The sequence below is a fragment of the Protopterus annectens genome, chromosome 8.part0, assembly GCF_019279795.1.
Source record: "Protopterus annectens isolate FY-2018-M chromosome 8.part0, PAN1.0, whole genome shotgun sequence".
In the NCBI taxonomy this organism is placed as follows: domain Eukaryota; kingdom Metazoa; phylum Chordata; order Ceratodontiformes; family Protopteridae; genus Protopterus; species Protopterus annectens.
This window is the reverse complement of record NC_056741.1, coordinates 609,537,933-609,562,323: the sequence shown is the minus strand read 5'-3', so window position 1 is coordinate 609,562,323 and position 24,391 is coordinate 609,537,933. Positions and strand designations below refer to the sequence as shown.

At 40.1% G+C, this 24,391-nt stretch overlaps 1 protein-coding gene and 1 long non-coding RNA gene across 3 annotated transcripts in view; one reads left to right on the top strand and one right to left on the bottom strand.

The window, feature by feature from the left end:
- Nucleotides 1-23,504, bottom strand: part of LOC122808945 — a 151,456-nt gene extending 127,952 nt beyond the window's left edge. The window contains exon 1 of the long non-coding RNA XR_006365844.1: nt 23,418-23,504. This is a non-coding gene — a long non-coding RNA (uncharacterized LOC122808945). The remainder of the gene's footprint in view (nt 1-23,417) is intronic.
- A 94-nt stretch (nt 23,505-23,598) lies between these two features.
- Nucleotides 23,599-24,391, top strand: part of LOC122808944 (dynamin-1-like protein) — a 1,240,976-nt gene continuing 1,240,183 nt past the window's right edge. For both annotated transcript variants that reach the window (XM_044080100.1, XM_044080098.1), the window contains exon 1: nt 23,599-23,693. The gene's annotated coding sequence lies outside the window, so the exon portion shown is untranslated. The remainder of the gene's footprint in view (nt 23,694-24,391) is intronic.

Here is a 24,391-nt window from a genome sequence, read left to right as displayed (position 1 = left end):
AAATGCATTAAATATCATGCATAGTTAAATTCATTACGCTTGAAGGTAGGGATCACACAGTTTCATTTGAGAAAAACTGATATGGGTTAGGTGTGGAAACAGTTTACATACAAACCTTTAAGAAAATGTAAATACGCTTTACATACACACATCAACAGTAGAATGCTATTTACAATATTTACAAGGTTGCGCTGTGTGAGGGTAGCTGTAGGAGGTGAGAGCTTAGAGAGAAGCTATAGAAATTGTTGAGAGCTTAGATAGGCTCATAGGAAGATAATTGAGAGTTGTAGAACTTGGGAACCAGAGCAAGAACCCCCTTGTATTAGGTTGGGTGAAGGCAGGTACATTTCCATTTAGTGCACAGGTGTTTGAATAGTTGGATTTTGAAGTTTTCTGAGTTTGGTATGGTTCTTAGTGTGGAGTGAAAGGAATTCCATTTTTTGCCTAGTGAGAAAGATAGGAGAAGTTGGCCAGCAGGACATTTAGGTTTATGGATAGTAATTAAGTTCTGATTTTCAGATCTGAGAGCTCTGTTGGGTGCATAAGGGAGAAGAATGTTAGTTAGAGTGGGACATTTTGTTGGGTGAAATAGGAGTGTATGTGCAGTAGTGAGTTGGAGATAGTCTAGGTAGTTTGGGAGTTCAAGCCAATTCAGGGATTGTAGGGTTAGGCAGTGATGGGTGGTATTTTTAGAGTTAGAGGCAAATTTAGAGATTTTATTGTAGCAGTTTTCTAGTTTAGAGGTGATAGAGGAGGACAGGTTGGTAAGGAGAGGTGCTCCGTATAAAAAGGAAGGAAGAAGATAAGTCGAGGCCAGAGTTTGCCTGGTAGAGTTGGAGAGAAAGTGATTATTCCTATACAGCATACCTAGCTTTTGGTAGGTTTTCTTAATATTTTGTTGAATATGAATATCAAACTTGAGGTGTTCATCTACAGCAATGCCAAGTAGTTTGGCAGAGGGGGACCACTTCTATAGGTGAGCTGGTTTGACTACAGACTTTGAAGTTGTTTTTATCGTAGGAGAGGGTCTTTGTGGGAGGGAATAGTAGAATCTTGATTTATTTGCATTGAGAGAGAGGTGGTTTTGGCGCATCCAGTTTTCAGTTGAGAAGGCAGTTTGGGTTTTAGTCAGCAATTCAGAGAGGTTTGAGGCAGAGCAGACTAAGGTTGAATAGTCTGCGTATTGAATGATTTTAGCATCAGGAAAAGCAGTGTGAAAGTTATTGAAGATATTAAAAAGCATTGGCCCAAGGATGGATCCCTGTGGTACGCCAGTTGGGGTAGGAAGGAAGAGATTTTGATGGATTCAATTTTATTTTTACAGGTTTTGCAGATTTTAATATACCTACTTCATTAGCATGTTTAACCCATAAATTAGCAGGTACCTGCTGCAGCAGTTTTCAGTTGTCTGTATGCCTTCAAAAGGCTTTTCTTAGCTTTTGCTAAGAATTGTAATACTTTCCCTTCTGATTCTGTTGGCACATCTAGATACACACCTTCTGTTGTACATTAAATGGTACAGCCCAGCTTGCACAAAAGATTAACTGGTGCAGTTGTACTCAAAGAAAAGAATGCATTTCTTCAATCAGACCTAAAGAAATTGGTATAGGTTTTAAAACAGGATACTTAACAGTGGCACTTGTTACACCAACTGTCTTTACCTTGTTTCGATACTGGTATTTGACGGTCTGAAGTAACTTTTAAAACAGACCTTGTGTTGCCAGTTTCACCAGGAATAGAATTTACTTTGCATTTATTTCTACTTTAACATAGGGTCCTTTTTGGTCCAATGGCAGCAAAAGGATTAAAATGTATTTTTGTTTTATTACCCTACCATAGTCAGTATAGTGATTTGCAGCACTTAATAAAGACTTTAAGTCTTTTTCCTGCCAGTCTATAAGCACTTGCTTTATTTTATTTTGTATAGGGCTTGCAAATCCTGCACAAAGGCAGCTGCAATAGGTGGTTTAGCTTATTCATTTGGATCTGGTATTTCTGAATGTTGAGCAAACACTGCTTTAAGATGACTCAAATAATCTGCAAGGGCTTTCTCTTTATTTTGCCTACATGCCTGACACACTTTTGTAATTTACCAATGCTATCCTTTTATCTATTAGTGCATTTCCTGTGGGAGTAAAATTTGTTAGTTTAGCCTTTTCAATTAACTGTTCTTATTTCATTTGAAGTAACTTTCTGAAGCAGCTGGTTTAAATCTGTCAAAGTACGGTTGTCATAGTTTTTTTTTTTTAAATTTCTCCTTAAACCTTAATGGAATTTTTTACAGTTAGAAGACATTTAGATATAGTATGCAAATCAGCATTATCCACCCATTTTTAAATAGTGCCAAAAGATCTTCTGCAGAGGCAATAGCCTCTTGTCCTACCCTATCATGGGAGCACTTGTGATGAGCCACAAGAGTGTCAAATACTAGTGCTCTTGTTGGACAGGTAGAAGCTTGATGAGAATGATAGGAAGAAGAAGAAAGAAAAACGTTTTGACTGCAGATGCCTGTTCAAAAGATAAGAGGTGTAATGGAGAACTAAGTTCAGATGTAACAATATCATGCTGACCTTGTGTTCAAAAATGCAGAGGTCTGAGAAACAGCAGAATCTTGTACAGAAGCCACCTGCAGGTACATATGGGGGTGGGGGTGCAGTAGTTACTGGAGGATTATTATTCTCTTTAAAAGTCTCTGCTTTTTGGCCACCCTTAGTTTTTTTTTTTTTCCAAAGCTGCCAAAACAGAATAAAGAGATCCCTTTTTACTGATCTGTACTGCTTTTTTTAACATCTTTTACCTTTTGCAACAGTTTATAAGCATACTGTAATCCCCTTAATGCTGACCCTTTTTCCTTTTAAGAGCTTCATTATACCAAGAATAAAATACTGACATTTATTACCCACTTACTTTGTCCATAGGTTCATAGGCATGTACTAGGCTAATGGCCCTGGAGCCTTTACAAGCCTAGTCCATAGTATTAACCTGGCATCATGCCACCCAACCTTAGTTCCTAGTGCCTCTGTCGAGTACAGCCACTGGAGTGATCCCTGGGGTGAATTTTCTATTTCCCATCCACTCATCAAGATTTCTCTTGAAGAGGGCCAGTGAGGTGCTCTGCTTGACATGTATGGGAAGTCTATTCCATAGTATGGGCAGTGGGCAGTCTCTGGGTTATGAACCTGTCCCTCCAGCATGTCCTGTTGATTGTGGTAATGAGGTTGAGGTCTCTGGAATGTGTGGTGCGGAGGGACTGAGATTTCTTTAGATGTAGCATTTCTAACAGAGCTGGGTCAGACATGGCTTTGCAAGTCAAGCAGAGATCGCCTCTAAGTAGGCGATATGAGACAGAGAATAGTTGGATCCTTTTTGTGAGGCACTTTTGCAGCCTCTCCAGCTGTTGCAGGTGTCCAGTGAGGCACATGCCAAATGCGGCATTGTACTCGATGATTGGCCTAATGAGGGAAGAGTAGAGGGAGACAATGACCTCTTTCTTCCTGGATGCAAAACCCTTAGTAATGAGATGGGCCACATTGATGGTAGTCCACTGAACACAGAAGGTATTATAAGAGCTCTGGGAATGGGTTCCTATCAGAAGACCAAAGACGCATTCTGTCAAATGCGTCTTGGTCGAACTTCAAATGTCGAAAATGCAAAATGACACGCAGAAGGACTTTCTGACCACAGTGGCAACGTGGTGGTCAAAAGAGAGGTTGCTGTCAACTTGTGTTCCCAGACGGTCTATATTATAACAGCGAACAATCAAAAAGATCGAACGTTGTTGTATCGACCCCAAAACAATGAAAACTTAAAAGAGCGAACACCCAGAACAGCAATGTTTTTCCCAGGGAAAAAAATCGCTGTTCCCAAAAAAAAAAAAAAAACACTATTTTAAAGAGGGGGGGGGATCGTACTACAGTGCTGAAAACGGAAAAGTGACGGAAGCGGCCAAGCAACTTCTTTCCCGAGGAAAGAATTTGCTTATATGCCGCATCATCATTTTGCGATTTCGACATTTGAAGTTGAACCAAGACGCATTTGACAGAATGCGTCTTCGGTCTTCTGATAGGAACCCATTCCCAGATCTCTTATAACGCCTTCTGTGTTCAGTGGACTACCATCAATGTGGTAATTCAAGGGAACCGGGTTTTTCTCAAAGGGGATGAAGACACATTTTTCGGCACTGAGCTTAAGGCCATGGTTCTGACACCAGTCATTGGCCTCATTGAGGCCTTTCTGTAGGATGTCAACATCACTTGGGGAGTTAATAATAGCTCCCAACTTGCAATCATCTGCAAACTTTGTCAGCCAGAGTCCCTTCATGTTGACCTGGACTTCAGAGAAGTAGATAGACAGGAGAGGACCCAGGACCGAACCCTGTGGGACTCCACTCTTGACTGGTCGGCAGTCTGACTTGGAGTCAGCTACTTTCACACTTTGGGTTCTGTCTGTGAGACAGTTTGCAACCCATCTAGTGATATAGGGGCTGATGCCTAGCTTAGTAAGTTTTTCTATGATTCCTGAGTGGGGAATGGTATCAAAGGCCTTGGCCAGATCAAGTTAGGCTGTATGAACCACCTTACCTTCATCCACACTTCTGGTGACGGACTCAAAGAAGTTGACCAAGATGAGCAGGCATGATCTACCCTTCACAAAACCAAACTATGCAGGATTCAGAGTTTGGAGATTTCCTATTTATTAGGTCCATGATAATGAGTTCCACAGCTTTGCATATCAGACTCATCAGGCTAATGGGGCGATAGTTCTTGGGGTCTGTAGTCGCTTCTCTTTTGTGAAGAGGGATGACTGTAGCAGTGCGCCATTTGGTAGGGACAAAGCCTGAGGTGAGGCTGTGATTGCACAGGGCACACAGGTGAGGTGCCAGTTCACTCTGTAGTTCATGTAGAACACAGCCAGGGATACTGTCAGGTCGCATAGAAGCTGTATTCTCGGCCTTGAACAGTGCTGTTTTAACCTGTGCAGCAGTAATACTGGATGCGTGGCAATCTACTAGTATTGTGATTGGTCCTTGGAGGGGAGGGGTAAAGTTAGCACTGAATATGTCCACCAGTATATTTGCAAAATCTGTTGGCTCAGTACAGGAGGCACCATTGTGCAGTAGCTCAGAGCAAATCTGGGTATTGCCATGGAGATTCTTTACATAACTATAGACGGCCTTGTGGTTGTCTTTACTATCTGCTGCAGTTCTGTTTTCATAGCTAGCTTTAAAGGATTTGATGAGGGATCTCAACCTTTTGTTGAGGCTGATAAGGGAGTTTTTCCAGTCTCGAGACTTCACCTTATGCTGCATCAGTTTCCTCCTTCTGTTGTAGGAGTTTGCTTATGGCAGGGAACCACCAGATTGGCTTCCTTTTTTTTGAGGAGAGTGTCTTAGTTCTATTAGGCATGGTGAGATCCATGCATTTGTGTACGTGTTCGTACAGTGCATTGGTGTATAATTTGGTGGTCATGCAACTATTCTCCATTTGCATGGCTGCTGTGAAGTTTGCCACCTCTGTTTTTAGGAGCCCAAAGTTAGCTTTGTTTATCTTCTTTTCTCCAAAATACCTTTCAAGTTCATTAATGTATCCCTATCATAAGTTCCATTTAATGGAAATACCCCACCAGAACAATTCTTGGTAAGGTGAAACCAGTCATGCAAATACTTACAACTTCGTTTAACTATGATATATAAAATATGCAGGTGTTCCCTTTTCAGGGATTCAATATTGCTTGCTTATCTTCGTTCCCATTGTTTTCTTTCTCTTCATTTTTTTTTAAATACTTACCTTACAGATCCTGAATCCTGGCAGTTCAGAGAAAAGAAAAATAATTATATCACTTTATACACCATTCAGGGAAGGAAAGGTAGGAACTCTATCACAATGCAGTGACAGAGGAGTGGTTTTCATCAGCATTTTCCCACAGCACCTCTTTGCTTTAATTGCACGACGACCTCAAACATTACAGCTCCAGCACTGCAACTGGGATAACTGTGTCCAGAACTGACCATTCTTTCAGACCCCTATGGGTACTTTCACACAGTCACACCTGGACTTGATTTAACAAAAGACACATTTATGTCCCAGCATGCTGTACGCACATAAATTTGAATCAACTCTACTTTTAACTTTTCTCTTTGTCTCTCTTTCTCTCTCTCTCTGTCGCTGCAGTCATAACATCACACAACAACACAGACATCAGTCATACATTAAAGCAGCACAAAGCAAACAGTCATGCCTCTTTCCTTTTTCCTGAGGGTATCACTCTCGATGCAAGGCACCACTTTGTGTTAAATTCTCTTTTTTGTTGTTGTTTAATATATACACATATATATTAACAACTTGTCCTTAGTTGCTGTGGGATCTGCCCACTATAACCTTGAGGGTACTGCCCTCAACACAAGGCACCTCCTTGTGTGAAATTGTCTTTTTGTTATGTGCACATAACCTTGTCCTTAGTTCCTGTGGGATCCGTCCACTATAATCTTGAGGGTACCTCCCTTGACACAAGGAGCCTCTTGTGTTTTTTTTTTTTTTTTTACTTTACGTGTTTATTTATTTGACATTTGTTTACCAGGGTGGTCTGACTGGGTCTACAGAACTCATTTTCAGCAGAGGCCCAGGGAGAAAAGCTCCATATACAGTACAATGCAAATACAGTATAATCCAATACAATAAAAATTACATTAGAAATACTATACAAAAAATAAGTTGAAAGAACAAACTGCTACACAATGTTGCAATATATTACTACAAATCTAGACAATTCTATACAGTTAAAACATTACAGACAATAATAGTCACTCTCACCATACATGATGTAGATAGTGTCCAAAACAGTGGTACGTAGGTAGTGCAATGTGTGACATTGACTGTAGTAGTACATGCAAAATAGAATGTTAGTTTCAGTTAGGAAAATAGCAGCCAGAAAGTTAGGGATGCAGATAGATAGTGAGACAGAGTTAAGAAGAATAGAAGCAATAAAGCCTGAACAGTAGCTTAAGGATAAGATATAGAAGTAGAGAAGGAGTTAGACGAGCCTAAGGATTTTGCAGTCTGTGAGGGATTGAAATGTAATAGAAAGAATTCATGTTAATAAACTTTGTGTTATTTCTTGTGGGAACTACCCACTATTACTTTTACAGACAAGGAATAAGCAAATTTCTGTCATTCCACAAGCCAGCACATACCACATACCTAACAATCAACTTAGTCATTCAACAAACAGGAACCTCATATACTTAAAAAGCAGTCAGTCATTCAACAAAACAGTATACATTATATACTTCAAAGCAAAATCAGTTATGCAACAAAACAGTACACATTATATACCTAAAATCAAGGTCAGTCATTGAACAAAACATGAAAATTATATACTGAAAACCAAGGTCAGTCATTGAACAAAACAGTACATGGTATATACTTAAAAACAGTAATTTAACAACACAATAAACACATTGCCACCATTACTTTGAACTGCAATTGCCTAAAAGAGAGGAAAGAATGAAAGAAAGAAAAACATCTCTAGCCTATATGTTTGCACACCCTGAATAGTTAAGTATCCAATCTCTGACCGTTCCATGCAAAACAGTGTGGAATTCACAGAAGAACTTTCTGTGTTGGGCCCTTATAATTTATTCCACAGCAAGATCAAAGTTCAGATTTCAAGCACAACACCAAATTGTTAAAGTGCAGTTTAAAATATACATAAATAACATTAATTACCTTTTAGTCTTGAGTCAAGAATAACTCTTCAGGATGTGCAAAACATTTTATTTAAATCCACATATGTCAGTGCTGGGAGACTATCTTCACAGTTTAAAAATCAGTCTCACCAAGCAGCAAAAATACACAATTTTTATTCCCTTTTCTTAGCAATATCATGCATGCAGATTACTGACGTTGACAAATAGTGTCTCTGCAGACCCTCGTGCTTCTTGCTTAGAATGCTGCACGTGAACACTCAACAATCATGTTTTTAGTAACAATAATGTTTTAGAAAAACACAAGCCACCTGTCTTAGTAATCAGTCTTGTTTTTCGACCTTGTATATTTCAGTACCAGTAACATTCTAACTCCCCAGCAGTCCTTGTAACTATCCATTCCAGCCTGGGAAGGTCAGTGCTTACATAAAACAAAATCTTTTACATTGTATTCTTTTCTGTTTTACGAAACCAGTTTTTGTAACTTCCCTTAACCCCTTTAGCACTTTCTTTACCTTCAGTCATCTGTTAATACACTTACAGCTTGATATTAGAATGCAGTTGTGAAACACTTAGAACTACAATAAGCATTTGTGGTTTGCATAACTATGCATCTATACTACATATCATTTTTAACATGAACAAATATTAAATAATTCATCAAATATATTTGTGAAGAAATTGTAAGTTAATATGCACTTTGTGTAGAATAATCATGAGAGATGCATTTTTCTCGAAAATTACTCTTTCAGTAGAAATGCAGGTCTTCTAGCAATCTTCCTTCTGTCTTATAACTTCTTCTGATCAGAATTCACCATGAATCTCAGCCTTAGCCTCAAAATCCTTCTCAGTGAGAGGAAAACATCTCTTTCATATAGGCTTCCAGCCCTTCTTTTAACATTCTCCTCCTAGGTAATTCATATTATACTAAGCCAAGTTTTGACTACTGTAATATGTTGTCTCCACATAACAGCATAACTTTTTACCATATTACATTGCCTCTTTTGCTTTCTTTCTTTTTCTCTCCTCTCTCTCTCTCTATATATATATAAAAAGAAAAGAAAAAAAAAACATTTCTGACAAGTCAAATAACATATATATATATATATATATAAAAAACATGAATTTTGACATGCTAAATAGACCACAAAAAATGATTGACCATCACGTCAAACATTCATTACACAAAAACACTATTACCTGAAAACCTGCACATGAAAAAGGAAACAAATTACCTTTTCCAATCTACAAACCATAACCCTAACAGACATTCAGCCAAACGTGTCTGAATAGTACTAGTGTTATGGAATGCTTTTTTTTTCCTAAGGTAAGGTGCATGGTTAAGGTTAGTGGTAGGTTTGGGTTAGGGTGTAAGAGCGGGACTTCACACCCCTGCTCCACCTTAGGATTAGTACACATTACTAACCCTGTTCCTGACCATGTGTATCCTACCTTAGAAAAACCCTTTCTGTAACACTTCCCCTATACAAGACAGCTCAAACACTCACAACACACGTGCACACATATACACACACACGCGCGTGCGCACACACATATACACACACACACACCTACTCTTACCTAACCTTAACACTAACCCTCAAACACTTGCCCAGGCACTATCCTCAGTCTAACAAGCAAACACTCCTACTCACACTAAAACTATCCCTAAAACACACTCACAGTTACACATAATCCTAAATCTACCTTCCTAACGAACCTTAATCTAAGACTTAAAATACTCTCACAGTTGCACATAATCCTAAATCTATCCTCTTAATTAACCCCTACTATAAACCTAACCTAGACAAAGCTGCACCCACACTACCACCCTAAATGCACTGCCTCTTACCTTTGTCACTAAAAAAAAAAAAAAAAAAAAAAAAAAAAAAAAAAAAAAAATTGATCATTCCAACATTTGAACACTCTGCTAGTCATTCAAACCAACATGGACTAGCTTTGTCAGCCAAAAAAGCATTCAACAAAATGTAGTGCAGCTACATATACAAACACGCATACTCATTCAGGGATGGCCATAGGTTAACTGGCATCCCAGATGAAAGGGCTCTATGGTGTCCACCCTCACTATCCCAGCCCCACACACAAAAACCACCCACTGCCTTCCCATTACAGCTTACCTATTCCATCCAAATTACTTTTTTCCTCCCTTTTTCTCATAGTTTATCTTACTTTTCAGTTTTTCCCTGCATTTATTCATTCATTCAACACACGTTATGTACGCAAGACTGCTCTCCAATAACTGTGCAGTGCATTAAACTGGAGTCTAGAGGTTGCATGAAGCCTTGGACATTTCCAGATGCTTTTCTGAGATGCATTTTACATTTTATTTTAATCAATGTTTATGTCCAATGATGGCCTGAAAAAAACTCATGGTTAAGGGAAGAAGTTCAGTCTTTGCTTTTCTACTTTGTGTTACTCTGAATCTTTGTAACACACGCTTATTGACCACGACTACACTGTAATAAATGGGGTGGAAATAAGGACCCAAGAAGCCATGGGGGGTTGTAGATACTCTGAGGGGGCATTTTATACTTTTTTAAAACAACTTTTTCATGAAATAATGGCCTGGACAAAAATCATGACTAAGGGAAGAAGTCAAGTCTTGTTCTTCAACTTTTGTTTTTCCTTGAATCCTTTCACTATACCCTAAATGACTAAGAGTACACTGTAATAACTGCGGTGGAAATAAGTGTATGAAGTCGGGCAGCTGGAAGAAATAGGGGTTCACAACCTTTTCAATGAATGATGGCCTTATCAAAAATCATGATTAAGGGAAGAAATTCAGTCTTGTTCTTCAACTCAAAATTTTCCATGAATCCTTTTAACATACTCCTACTGACCAATATTTCACTGTAATAATTAAATTAAGCTGGGGGGTATAGGGACCATTAGGCACCAGAAGCCATAGGGTTAATGATGCTCTGGGGTGAGCTTGTTACTAACCTTTTGATTAAATGATGGTCTGAACAAAAAACAAACAAGGAAAGAAATTTAATTTTGTGTGTGTGTGTGTGTGTGTGTATTTTTTTTTTTCATTTCAGGAAAGAAATGAGTTGTAACCAAGGCTTACTGTGCAAAGTTACCCAAACAGCAGCCCATAATAAACACAGAAAACAAATGGTTGTGATAACAAATAAATCATACTTAGATATAGTACTACCTCCCTATGCCAACTTAAAAAAATGTAGTCACTTTATATGTATCCTGTCCAGTGTTAAAATAAGATGAAGCTTAAGCGAGAAATGACCACAATCATATTTCAAGTCACTGCTATCATATGTATTTACAGCAAATCTCTTCACCCCTACCCGCAAAAGACAGACACCTTATGTGTACCCTTCTGATGTCACACTTGGACAAAATTGAAAGAAACAAAAAGAACACAGTCAAAGAGAGCTATATATAAACACAATGCTACTTTACCCCCCCCAAAAGACAGCCACCTGTATATGCATCTGATGATATGAGTAAAATGGAAAAACAATAGTTACAGTAATGTTTCCAACTTACTTTGAGACAGTATACTGCTCCTGTACAAACTTAGTGACTCTTTGTGCACCCCTCTGAAATTTGTGAAGAAAGTTAAAGAAATAATGACCACACTGCTCCAAGCCAACACAAGATAGTGATCTCTGAGGGTTGGAAAGAAAGTTAAAGAAATAATGACATCATCCCCAGCTCCCCACATAAGTTACAGTGACCTTCTGTGAATGCTCCTGAGTAGGGCTAATTTTAGACTGGGTGGGATTCAGGACAGAGGCCACAATTAAGCTCATGTCGAAATATACTTACACAGCCTTGGTGTCTGGGGATCACCCACCCCCTAGAAGCAATGAAGGCCTGGGTATTTTGTGATGCATTTGTCTCTTTGAGAAATCACTGTAAACTGAGCAAGTTACAAGAGGATCAGTTACTTTCATCCAGACATCCCCCGACAAGCAGTTACAGCCACATCTATGCACAACTCACATGTTGGACTGAGATAAAACAAACATAACCATGTTGTAGTTAGAATTGACTTCACTTTTGTTTCAAATGAACAGTTGTCACACTTTAAAAAATTCTATGTTTCTTCATAAAAACTGCACTAATCCAGCAAAACCAGAACAATAAGCAATGCAAGGCAGCTAGTCATTTTCCTCCACAGACAACCCCAGGAATTATATCTACTGTGCCTGTGTATATCATGTGTCAAATGAAGTAATCTGCAAAGTCAGGTAGTAGTGACTGCTTAAAAGTGACCAAACATCACATAATGTCAAACCAACCCAAATGCCATACCTCTCAACCTTGTACCTCCAGAATTAGGGATAGATCAACAAATAATCAGGGGCACTTATTAAAAATATTACTACTATTAATATGAGGAATTAACAAAATAAGAGAATGTAAAATAACATGCATTTCCTGAAGCAAATAACTTTAATTGTCATTATTTATTAAGTGTAATTATTCATATCTTCTCTCAAAAGTCTCAGGGATTTAGAGAGAGAGAGAGAGAGAGAGAAAATTTTTGACCCAAACTCTGGGACATTTGAGAAGTATACCCAACCATCAACCAGCAGACAGAGCCAGGAAGTTTGATGCCATGGCCATGTAATAAGTTTCCTCTTTTGCTAGTAGTCTATACAGAAAAGGTGCCATACATTACAATATTCAAAGTTGTTATACACAAATCACACAGCCAGAAGCATTGCCCAAAAATATCTGGTTTCTCACTGCCAACATCATGAAAAAAGTAATAAATAAATAATAATACTTTTTTCACTGCTTCTGTCTCATACCATACCATACCTCTCCAGAATTCAGCTAAATACATTTCCCGTCCAGACTCCCAGAACAGCCAAGCATTATATTAAAGATCATATACTTTTACATAAAAAAATCATAGTTATGCTAGCCTTCACTTTAGTCAGTGCAACAGCTTCACTCCTATTATCTGAATGTTGTGAGGTCATAGAAACTTCGCAACGCAACTCTGACGTGACTTTGACCTGAATGGCCAAGTCAAGCCAAGTTTTAAATGTATTCAGTGGGATGTTTTTAGGACAGCTGCTATGAATGACAATGGTATTGTTGGTCTGGGGGAATACAGTTAGTGGTTTCCAGCTACGTAAGCACATGCACTGACCTCACTTTGCTCCATAAAGACACCTGGATATATCCAAATAATAAACCATGGATTAACTCAGAGGTTCGCTCTGTGCTTCATGCCCGCTCCAAGGCATATGCATCAAGCAATATCAAGGAGTATAAAAAATCTAGATATGACTTATGCAGAGCTATCAGAGCAGCAAAGTAGAATTACAGTCCTAAGCTGGAAGGCTATAACTTGACTGCTGATACAAGGTCTATGTGGCAAGGCCTGGAAAACATCATAGGCTATAGAGACAAAGGGAGAGAGAGGACTACTGACGGCCAGTTTTCACCGGATGATTTCAATGAATTTTATGCCCAGTTTGAGATACAACACACTGAGTCAAAGGGTACCACCATAACAGAGGTGGGCAGGGAGGAGGCATCACCACCTTTCACAGTATCACCAGCAAGTGTGGCAAAGTCCTTGAGAAGGATAAATCCCTGGAAGGCAGCCAGTCCAGATAATATTGCTGGAAGGACACTTAAAACCTGTGCTTCAATGCTTGCTGATGTTCTGGTTGATATATTAGCATACTACATATTTGTATATATGTATATTGTACCTTCTCACAAAATCACTGTGAATATTTTGTTTTGTACCACGTTAAAAAAAAAATAATAATAATTTTCTTTTTGTAATATCTATAGTTCTCTACTATCTGTAATAACTGATCTTTTGTAACATTGTATCTACTCTGTATCATGTCTTGGAGCTTTTCTCCCCGGGCCTCTACTGAAAATGGACATGTCTCCAGCTAGACCAGCCCGGTCAACAAATGTAAAATAAAATAATATATTCAATCTCTCCCTTGCATGAGCTACAATTCCCACTTATTATAAAGCAAACACTATTATTCAATTGCCAAAAAAGGGCAACGCCAACTGCCTGAATGACTACTGGCCAGTTGCATTGACTCTCATAGTAATGAAATGATTTGGGAGAATCATTATGAGTCATATTCAGTCAGTTATACTTGATACAATTGATCCCCTACAGTTTGCATACAGATCGAATAGGTCAACAGAGGATGTAGTCAGTACAACACTGAATACAGTTCTTACTCATTTGGAGAATAAGGACTGCTATGCTCGATTGCTGTTTATTGATTATAGTTCGGCCTTCAATACAGTGATACCAATGAAGCTCATTAATAAGCTGTCCATACTGGGTGTACCACTGACATTTTTGCAGTTGGGTCTTGGATTTTTTAACAGGCAGACCACAGTCAGTCAGGGTGGGGAATAACATCTCTAAAACAATAAGTACAGGAACTCCCCAAGACTGTGTGCTGAGTCCAATGCTGTACACTCTCTTCATTTATGATTGTGTTGCTTCTCAACATGAAACCAGTATTGTGAAATCTGCGGATGATACAACAGTCATTGGTCTGATCTCCAGGGGTAATGAGTCAGTGGATAGGAAGTGGAAAACCTTGTGAAGTGGTGTAGTCACAGTAATCTCTCTCTTAATACCAGTAAAACGAAAGAGATGATCATTGATACACGGAGGAATAGAGGGCAGCGCTTACCATTATATATTGGTGAGTCGGAGGTGGAAAGAGTAGCTACATTCAAATTCCTCAGTATTAACATCTCTGAGGACCTTACCTGGACTCATAACATCACAGACCTGGTAGGGAAAAGCCAGCAGCACCTCTATTTTCTGAGAAGGCAGAGGAAGTTTGGCATGCCCAACACCATCCTCAGCAACTTCAACAGATGTACAATCGAGAGCATGCTCTCCCACTCTGTTACAGTATGGTTTGGTAATAGTACAATACGGGATCGCAAGGCTCTGCAGTGAGTGATAAAATCTGTGAAAAACATCCATGGAGTAATACTCCCTGCATTGGAGGACATCCACACCAAAAGAGTTTTTAGGAGGGCTCAAAATATTATCATGGATACTACACACCCACAACACAAACGGTTTATGGTGCTACCATCAGGGAGACGTTATAAGAGCATGGTGGCCAGAAGAACAGACTGAAAGACAGTTTTATATCTCAAGCTATTAGACTGTTAAATAAAACTCACATACTACCTCTCCCTCTGGTATTGTAGGTTGGTTCACATTTGGAGGGATACAAGCATTTTTTGCACAAATGCGCCCTTTTGCACAGTTATAGACATTTACTGATATTGGTATTAATATTATTGTCTATTTCTTGTTTTAGATTACTTCATCTTGATAATTGTTGTTGTTTTTATATGTTGCTGGAGGATTTGCAGAATAAGAATTTCACTGTACTTTGTGACGCTCTCCCTAGTACATCTGACAATGAATTTGAATTGAAGTTAAGTGAAGTTTTGTACAACTAGGGCATCGCATTTTATTTATTTATGTTTTAGAACAACTGAAGTATATATTTCTTTGGTCTGAAAATCAATAAGTCGAAACATGCACCCTTCTAATAACAGCACCCCAGATAGTTGGGTCAGCCCTGCACAGACTTTACATACATACATATATATATATATATATATATATATATATATATATATATATATATATACATATATATATAAATATAGATAGATATATAGCATATGTGCATTTGTGAATGTGTAATATGTAATACTTTCTGACAACTCAGAAGTTTAAGGCTGTTAACAAGATGCTTCTGTGGACAAGGGTCTGTAATGCCTACTGCGCATCTCTGAGCAAATCATGTAACCAAACAATGTTCTGAGACAAAGAGGAAACTGGAACAGGCTACTCAATGGTTACATTGACCACATATCTAGTAACTACCTGTAAACCCATATCAATTCTGCCTTTAATCAATTTCTACTTGGAGAACAAGATTTGACTTGTGCAAGTGTCGATCATAATGTTGCTCACTACAATACAATGTGCAAGTGTTTGCACTATAATACCATTTGTGCCATCTTGAAGTTAGTATAAAAAGGGTGTTGGATCAAATGCCCCACATTGATTAGCAGTGTAGATTAGTGGAAACAAGGACCAGATTCTCCCTCGAACCATATTAGCTTTTGTTTCAAGTTTCATTAAAATGGATCAGATTTTGTTGATTCATGACTCAGAAGGCAATCACAGTGACAAAAATGTACAGACTCATATATGTATTACAGATGTGTATATGTGTATACCTTTATGAAATCAGATAATTATATACATACCCAGTTGCACAATTCAAAATAGTAACAAAGAGAAACTGTTTCAATGAAAAATATGAGCAACGTATAACCACACATTTGTTAGTTACCTCCTTCATTAGTCCAGTAGCATAGCTCTCAACTTTTCCTGATCTTGACATATTTCTGCCCTGTCCCTCATAAATGTTTTTTTTTATATTTTGCTACTCATTCATTCAGTTTACAACACTCACAGACTGCAGACTGCTGAAAATACTCACACTCTTATCACTGGAACCTTCTACAGAGACTTAAATGGATCTCAGTGATACAAAGATCAACCTACCTTCTAGCTACCCTCATATTTAATATGCTAAAAGATGGTTACTGTCCCCAAAAAAGAAACCTTTCTTTCAGAAAGCACCTATATGTCCTGAGAAACAATCAAGACATCATCTCCCAAAGATGTCCCACTTAAAAACAATACTGGAGAATGTGCCTTTGCAAAGCATGGTCCAGCATTATGTAATAAACTCCTTCAAGAGGCAAAAGCCCACGACCTTCTCCAAGGGTTTAAGACCATCTATCCAAACACCCTCATAATGAGGTAACTTATAAATGCTTTAAGGACAATGGTTACAATATTGCAAAATTTGCCAACTGCTTCCTAACACTTCTTAAGCATTCAATTTATGCAGCTGTGATTTTAGTGTAACAGTGTATATACTGTATATTGACTTTTTAATTCTTGTAGGTGAGACCATCAGTAAGCAGTTTAACACTGTGTACCATTCTGTAAAAATGTAATAGCTAAACAATGCAACACTGTATCCTATATTTCATAAAAGCTAGATTTTTTTTTCGATTTCACTTTCTATAATTTTCTATAACATACGTATTGTGATTATTCTGCTATGGTTTATGTTTATATGTATTAGTACAATTATCATATTAAAATGTATGCTCTCTATGCTTGGCTTTGTGCCCGGGTCACATCCGAAAAAGCTCTTTGGACCAGCTTACTATACTATATCACTGATGGTTGCAGTCATTCAATAATACCTGATATTAGAGTTTTACACTACTTATCCATCAGAAAATGCACGTTGATGGAAAGGCCTGCTGTTCTAATCACCCTCTAAGTAATATTTAAAAATTATGGTGGCACAGTGGGTAGCATTTTCGCTTCACAGCAAGAGGTTCTCCAGTTCAATTCTTGGCTGGGGTGCCTTCTGTGTGGAGTCTGCGTGTCTGTCCTATGTTTGTGTGAGTTTTGACTGGGTGGTCTGGTTTCTTCACACATTTCAAAGACATGCAGATGGTGGACTGAACACTGTAAACTGGCAGTAGGTGTGAGTGCGCACATGTGCATGTGGCATAGAAGAACAATGATGGCAGGGCTAGCCACCCCATGGTGTGGACAGTGACTCTAAATGGTCACTCTTGATATGACACCCTGATGCCATGTGCAAAAATGAGAAAAAATTTGCTGGATGAATTTAAAAATTGTCCCCACGTTTTGAGACTTTGTCCCTCCCTGAATATTGAGTAAAAGAAGTTGAGAAGTATGCTGAGTAGTACCACTGTGTGTGAGTGTGTTGCTATGAAGCTGCATATCAAGATCAAAAGTGAAAATACCATAACATACATGCCCTTCTGGATGAGATGACTCCAAAAATAATCCTTTAGACTGGGGCAAGGTACGGATAGATGGACTTTAGAGAGAGGAACTTTGAATCATGGGGCAATGAGCGCAGGAGGGGCACATACATTAACAAAAATGTCCAGCAGTTGACAAGAGAAAAAGTACAGTTTTGTACCTACCATAAATGTAGATGTTCGAGGATCTCCATTGCTGCAGTCCTGACATAAGGGTATTCCGCTGCCCACCATCGGCCCGAATACCAAAGGGCTAGAACCGGCGTCGGTCATCGGCGCTCGAGACTGACATCAGTACGTGCCAGTACAAATGCGCATGACCGACGCCATAACCTCAGTCTTTCTTGCCTCAGACGTCAGAATGCAAAAAAAAACCACCACCCAAACCTCAACCTAAAAAGAAAAAGGGGGAAGGAGGGAGGGAAAATTGGACTGCAGCAATGGAGATCCTCGAACATCTACATTTATGGTAGGTACAAAACTGTACTATGTTCTTCGTCTCCCATTGCTGCAGTCCTGACATAAGGGTAGAATCCCAGAGCAACAGAAAAAAGGGGAGGCTGGTCAACTAAATAGCAGTAGGAGCTGCTGACATGCCCTGTAAGATTGCAGTGGCAAACCCAGCCCTAGACCTAGAATAAAGAGGTAAATGATAATGCTTTGTAAAGGTATGTACAGAACTCCAAGTAGCTGCTTCTAGAATGTCTTTAGTAGCTACCCCTCTCAAAAAAGCAGTAGAAGTGGCCGTAGCCCTAGTAGAATGAGGCCTGATCCCAACTGGAACATCCTCACCATGATGAGAGTAACAAAAAGCAATACAATGGCTAATCCACTTGGAAATAGTTTGTTTCGAGACAGCTTTCCCTCGTGAAGTCAAAGCAAAAGAAACAAATAATTGTTGAGAACTCCTGAACTCTTTGGTTCTGCTCAAATAATACCTCACCTGCCTATGAACTCCAAAGAAAAAATCTCTTCCATTTACCAGCATAAACTTTTCGAGTACTAGGACGCCTGGCTTCCAAAATAACATCCAAAACTTGTTGAGGGAGCTGAAGGTCCTCCTTCTCTAAAACAGAATGCGCCAGGCTGTCAGGCGCAGGGAGTGCACCCTGACATTGAGAAAATGATTGTTCTCCTGAGACAATAAATGAGGAATCTGTGGCAATGCCAAGGTGGTACATGAATCAAGCTCCTCAACAGAGGGTACCAATGCTGACGAGGCCAATCCGGTGCTATAAGGATCATGCAAGGCTTGTCCCTCCTGACTTTCAACAGCACCTGTGGAAGAAGAGGCAAAGGAGGAAAAGCATACACGTGAAGGTTGCTCCAACTGAAGGATAGTGCATCTATTTTCCAGGCTTTGGATGAAATAGCCTTGTGCAAAACAGTGGCAGTTGGAAATTCAGAGGAGAAGCAAACAGATCTATGTCCGGAGTTCCCAAGCCATTGTCAACTGAAGAAATACCTGAGGGTCCAATTTCCATTCGTGAGGATCCACAATCTGTCTGCTCAGAACATCTGCTAAAGAATTTTGTGCTCCTGGCAGAAACTGTGCTCGAAGAGTGATGTGCAGATTCAAAGCAGTTTCCCACAACAGCATTGCTTGTCTGCAAAGAGGGTAAGAATGAGTTCCCCTTGCTTGTTGATGTACCACATGACCCGTCGTGTTGTCTGTTCGAATCAACACCAGTCCTGGTTGAAGTAGGCTTTTGAATCCCTCCAAGGCAAATTGAACTGCCAGCATCTCTTTCATGTTGATATGCAAGTGAAGTAGCTCTGGGGCCCAAAGGTCTTGAATCCATTTTCCTCTGAAATGAGCTCCCCAGGCTGACTCCGAGGCGTCTGTCGTTAATATCTGACTTGCCTCTGGTTGGGTCACAGAGAGCCCCTTGTTTAGGTGACATTCCTGAGCCCACCACAGAAATTCTCTCTGAATGCAAGGTAGGATCCGAATGACAGTGTCCAAATCGTGGCAGTGTTGAGACCAAAGCGTTCTTGAGATACCATTGTAGCTTCCTCATATGCAGTTTGGCATTGGGAAGTACTAGAATGCAAGATGCCATGAACCCCAAGGCTTGAAGGACTGTCCTTGCAGTCAGCCTGGACATTACTGATAGCTGTTGGAAGTATAGGTGAAGATTCCTTTGTTTGTCCGGGGTAAGAAATGCCATCTGAGCAGCTGTATTCAGTTTCACACCCAGAAAACACATCTCTTGTGAGGGTACTAGACTGGACTTTATTTCGTTCACAGAATACCCGAGGCATCTGAAAACTGTCATTACATACTGCAGATGTTGAAGAAGTTCGTGCTTGCCTTGAGCCAGAATCAAACAGTCGTCCAGATAAGGATAAATTTGAATTCCTGCTAGCCTGAGAAAAGCTATTACTGTAGCCAGGACTTTCGTGAATACCCTGGGCGCAGTAGACAAGCCAAAGGGCAATGCAGAGAACTGATAATGCAAATTCCCATTCCGAAACCTCAGGAATTTCCTGCAACTGGGCCTGATAGGAATGTGAAGATAGGCCTCTTTGAGATCCAGAGTCACCATCCAGTGATCTTTGCCCAGCATAGGTAACAGCTGTTGCAGTGTTAACATCTTGAATTTTGGAATTTCCAGAAAGGTATTTAGAATGGACAAATCCAGAATTGGTCTCCAAGTATTTCCTTTCTTTGGCACTAAGAAAAGACGGAATAAAACCCGTGCCTCTTTCTGCAGAAGGTACTTCCTGTATTGCTTCCAACTGAAGCAGAGAAGAAATTTGAGTCTGCTTCCAGTTTTTGCTGACGAGGCACATCCGGCATACCTTTGAAAGGAGGGAATGTGTGAAAATAAAATTTGTAGCCTCGATTTATTATGTCCAATACCCATTTGTCTTGGGTAACCAAATGCCAATTCCTTTTGAAAAATCTCAGTTTTCCTCCCAGAGGGGCTGCCAGCAAGGCAGAGTCCGGCAGCTGAAGATACGGGTCATTGGGTCTGTTTCCGAAAGGACTGACCCCTGCCCTCCCCAGCAGAAGGGGTAGAAGAACTCAAAGACCTAGAAGTAACAGGGCCCTGAGAGGAAGCCCTACCCCTACCTCGCCTCGACCTGCCCCTAGACTGATAATCCGAAGAGGGGAAAGACCAACCCTTAGCAGGCCAATTCTTAGGGGGCTGAACCTGTAAAAAATCCTTAACTGTCTGCATAGACTTAGCTTTTTCCTCCATTTTTTTCAAAACTGACTCTACTGGAGGACCAAAAAGAACATCAGATTGTAGAGGAGCATCCATAATTCGAGCCTTAACATGCTCTGACAAGGTCTGATCTTTAAGACAAGCATGCCTATGAATGACTGAACTAGTAGCAGCCACCCTGGAAGAAGCCTGTAAAGCATCAAAACCACACTGCAAAGAATGCTTACCAACTTGGTCTGAAGCATGCACTAAATCCTGAAGCTCCTTACATTCAATACCTTCAGCTAAAGCATCTACTTTACATTTCAATTGGCCCAGCAAATAATTTTGATACCGAAGCATATGAAACTGACAATTTAAAGCTCTCATAGCCAAAGTAGAAGAGGTATACAGTTTTTTACCCCACCTATCCAGGGCCCTAGCATCCTTGTCCAGAGGAACTGGATTCTTAACCACAGAAGCCCTAACCCCTTTGGGGCCTTGAGTAATAGTTTCTGGATCAGCCCTAGGACTCTTATATAAGTACTTGTGAGCTTCCAGAACCCTGTAGTATCTGTCTGGTTTAACCGGGGCAGGAGGCAGAGAATCTGGGTTAAGGGCAGCCTCAGAAAACACATCCTGAACAACATCCAGTACAGGGGGAATAGCCAAGGGCCTATGCTGAGGCAAAAACAAGAATTCTCTCAGTCTTTTACGGGAATCAGAATAATCCTGGCCCTCCCATTTGAAATGTTCCCTCATGGAATGCAAAGTCTCAGAGAAAGAAAAATCTTCTGGAGGGTCGCAGAGGGAGTAGAGTCCTCAGCCTCCGAATCAGAATAGGGAGGGAAATCCTGAAGTTCTTCTACAGAGGAATCTGACTCATTGGAAGACTGAACCAAACCCTCCAACTCTGGCTCTACCCTGGGCCTCTTCGCAGGGGGGGGGGCATGGAACCCCTAATTAAAGTAATCAAATCTTCAGCCATCTTTAACATGTGCTTCCTAGGAGCTGGACCCTGGGGACACGCACCAACAGGGGCAGACTTAGACTTAGAATGGGCTTTGCTATGAGAAGGAGGAGGCCTAACTACCCTATGAGGGGAGGGAACCACTGACATCAGAGAAGCACCCTCAGCCTGGCCTAACACAGGAGAAGCCACTTTCTGCAGTAACAAAGGCTCCCCTTGAGACTCAGGTAAACTTTCAGAAGGAGCCGCTGAAGTAGCCAGAGGTACTACAGAACCGGCGTCCGAGGTGGCCGCCTCATCCTGTTTGGCCCGCAAAAACTTTTTTTTGCGTTTCTTGAAAGAACCAGTCGCCGGAGAATCCGGCGGCATATTATAATTAGCGTTTACCAAACACTAGCCTAGCACAGTCTAACCGGCGTTTAATAGTGCGTTTGTTAAAAGTAGCACAAAGCGACACCCAACAACATCGTGCTCAGGCCCTAAACAAGGAATGCAGAGTGAATGGTAATCCCTATGAGGAATCTGTTTCCCACAAGAAATACAGTTATTAACTTTTTCTGACATCCGTCAATACTGAGGCAAGAAAAGACAAAAATGTCCCCAAAGGGTACTTAGCCCAACTTGGTCTCGGTCTGAAACTTCGAAAACCGACAATTCCAGAGCGCGAGCGGCACTTGCAAATGCTGCTTCTGCTTAGGGACCATGCGGCAAGAAAGACTGAGGTTATGGCGTCGGTCATGCGCATTTGTACTGGCACGTACTGATGTCAGTCTCGAGCGCCGATGACCGACGCCGGTTCTAGCCCTTTGGTATTCGGGCCGATGGTGGGCAGCGGAATACCCTTATGTCAGGACTGCAGCAATGGGAGACGAAGAACATCTTTTTATTATGTTGAAATAATGGGAAAAAATAAAACAATGTACTCCTCAACCAAGGGTGTAACCAGTCATACATACTCCTTGTACTTTGCCGAGTACCTTTTTTATTCCTGACCTTCACACCTACGTGTATTTTAGGTTATATTATGTCCACAGTTGGCTAAATGAATGCCTTTAACAACAGGTACTTGTTAGCTAATCTAAAAATGTTACTTACATTTATTAACTGCTTGAGCTGCAGCATTTTGAGAGCTGTGTCCATTACTAAATGTTACTTACATTTAGTAAGGGGGTGGGGGGTGGGGGGGGGGAAGCAATGACAGCTGTGTCTATTACTAAGTGATAGGTGTTGGAGCTTGCGAGTACAAAATGGAATTTGCTTGCTACACTCCTGTCTTGAACCATATGTTACTCTTGTAAATTGGCTATACGTTCATATTTTGTCTTTTCCTATCTCATATGGCTCAGGTGGTTATTAAAATTGTTCAGGATCCTGAAATTCACCTTTAGACTTGGCTTTAGGGTCAAAACGCAGCTCTTGGCTGTACGCAATTAAAATACTCTAATCGGTGATACACTATTTCCTGTATATAAACAATTCAGGAAGCTGAACGTTGAAAATTTCACGTATCCAGAACCGGAGGTGTGGCAAATAATTTCAATATTCTAATAACCACGTGTTCTTTACGAGATATTAGTAGACATGCCTTTGCGTTATCAATGTATGTAAAGAACAAGCACTGCAAATCGCCCAAGAACGGCTACAAAACTTTTAAACTGTCCATAAGACTTACTAGTAATCTTCTAGTTTGTAGACATAGTACTATTTTCCCAAACCAGTTTACCTCTCGCCGGCAATGCTTGCAGCTATCGTGAGATTTCTTCTGGTTCTCAGCCAATCCAGTTACTGACTAAGGCGGGCTTAGTGGGATGGACAGTAAGTTGTGCCAACAGTAGTAGAAAGCATGCGGAAGGTGTTTCAGGGTCTGAAAGGGAACTTGTCTAGGTATCGGTGGTGACCGGGTGAAAGGCTGATTTGGAGGTGAACATCATTGACAAGAGTGGTTAAGGTGAGTACTGGCAAAATGAGTTCGCTGGTGCTTTACATCTTTGCTGTTGACTGTAATCATTGTATAGTTTGGTGGCTTGTGCTGCGGAGTGTGAAGCAAAATATAGGGAAATGATGGGGTCTTTTGAACATGTACGTCTCTAGTTGACAGTATGTTTTTATGAGGTCCTTGCTGCATTTTCCTCGTTTATGGGTATCTTAGAACTGTCATTAGTTGTTTTACTTTTGCCAAGACTGTTTTAGCTTATCACATGTTTGTTTATATGAGTGACTGTGCTTTTACTGTTTATCGTTGTCCTATGGTTGTCTTTGATCATTAATATGGTTTTGTGGTATGCTATGCATGCTTAATAGAAAACTTATTTGCCTGTATGCTTCCTTTTATTTTGTGCCTTGAGCTGTCACTGTATTATTTGTGTTGCAGTGTTTATTAGAGTTGCTGGTCCTCAGTAGCACTCTTGGAGTTCTTCCATGTGTATGAGTAGCATTCCTAACTATTGTTCCTGTTTCTGTAATCAACTTTTCTGTGTCTGCTACTAACACTGGCCAAGACTGCAGTCCAGGTTGTAGCTTATTATAGATCCCCCACCATGCCCCAGGATTCCCACTCGTCATTTCTTAAGATACTGGAAAATATTAAGGTACAACCCAATACCTTAATTATGGGCGATTTCAATTACTGCATCATCAACTGGGAAA